Genomic DNA, 1893 nt, shown 5'->3' with positions numbered 1-1893 from the left:
TTTTTTTTCCTTTAAATCCAATAGAGATAACGTCTCGAGGGCGTGCCCGGGCGCCACTCCCCCCCCCCCAACCCCCCGCATCGCGGGTCAGCGCCGGGGTACGTACGATATTCTTAAGGTACGTACGTACGTACGAAAATACGACGACGTAATTCGCAAGGGCGAGACGCGCGCTCGCTCCTCTTTTACTTTTCGTTCTCTCGTTTTTTCCTTCTTTCACCATCGACCAAACCGCTCTCGATCGATCCAAGAAACGAGACGAAAGTAACGAAAAATTAACGTAACGAAAATATACCGTGGACGTACGAAGTAACGGTCGCGATCGTTGCTCGCTCGCTGCGCTCGCTCGAACTTATACTAGCCCAACCCAAAACCGATCCCGCGAGTTTCTCCGATTTCAAGAGAAATCGAGGAACGAACGCGAAAAAGGGATTGGTTTTGGGTTGGGCTAGTTTTTTTTTCGAGCGAGCGCAGCGAGCGAGCAACGCTCGAGAGCCCGTCTGACTTTGAAAAATTTTCGTACCGAACGGTTATTTCCAGTTATTTCGCTTAAAAGCGTTGTGATGCGTATATATTTTTACATAAATGGGAATATCATGTATTCCTACGTCGGGATTAAGCGTTTATTTCGTCCCGAGAACGTTAAAAAAAAATTTTTAATCGAACCGTTTTTTCGAATTTTTTCGCTTAAAAGCGTTACAAGGTGCTAATATTTGTGCATAAATCGCTTTAGAATGACGTTTTACATCGGGATTAAGCGTTTATTTCGTCGCTGGAAAGTTATATAAAAAAAGTATGATCGCGCCCGGGACGTTGGAACTTAGTCGCATTCTCGACCGGTACGTAGGGACTTAGAAAAATTTTCGACCGAAAAGTTATTTCGAGTTATTTCGCTTAAAAGCGTTATAAGGTATGAATATTTTTATAGAAATCGTTATGGTTCGACGAATTCTAGTCGACTGTAACGATTTCGTTTTATTTTTTTAAAAAATTGCCCCCTCCGGACCGACATGACCGGGCGGTTGGCACTTCGTCGATCCCCCGGCCGGTACGTAGGGACTTAGAAAAATTCCGGTCCAAAAAGTTATTTCGAGTTATCTCGCTAAAAAGCGTTACGAGGTATGAATATTTTTATATAAATGGCAATATTATGTATTTCTACGTCGGGATTAAGCGTTTATTTCGTCCCGAGAACTTTAAAAAAAATTTTTTAATCGAACCGTTTTTTCGAATTTTTTCGCTTAAAAGCGTTACAAGGTACGAATATTCTTGCATAAATCGCTTTAGAATGACGTTTTACGTCGGGATTAAGCGTTTATTTCGTCGCTGGAAAGTTATATAAAAAAAGTATGATCGCGCCCGGGACGTTGGAACTTAGTCGCATTCTCGACCGGTACGTTGGGACTTAGAAAAATTTCGGACCGAAAAGTTTTTTCGAGTTATTTCGTTAAAAAGCGTTACGAGGTATGAATATTTTTATAGAAATCGTTATGGTTCGACGAATTCTAGTCGAACGTAACGATTTCGTTTTATTTTTTTAAAAAATTGCCCCCTCCGGACCGACATGACCGGGCGGTTGGCACTTCGTCGATCCCCCGGCCGGGACGTAGGGACTTAGAAAAATTCCGGACCGAAAAGTTATTTCGAGTTATCTCGCTTAAAAGCGTTATGATGCGTATATATTTTTACATAAATAGCAATATTACGTATTTCTACGTCGGGATTAAGCGTTTATTTCGTCCCGACAACGTTAAAAAAAAATTTTTAATCGAACCGTTTTTTCGAATTTTTTCGCTTAAAAGCGTTATAAGGTGCGAATATTCTTGCATAAATCGCTTTAAAATGACGTTTTACATCGGGATTAAGCGTTTATTTCGTCCCCGAAAGGTGCCG

Source organism: Bombus fervidus, unplaced genomic scaffold (assembly GCF_041682495.2).
Source record: "Bombus fervidus isolate BK054 unplaced genomic scaffold, iyBomFerv1 scaffold0163, whole genome shotgun sequence".
Taxonomy (NCBI): Eukaryota; Metazoa; Arthropoda; class Insecta; order Hymenoptera; family Apidae; genus Bombus; species Bombus fervidus.
The sequence above is the reverse complement of the archived record's forward strand: the minus strand, read 5'-3'. Positions refer to the sequence as shown.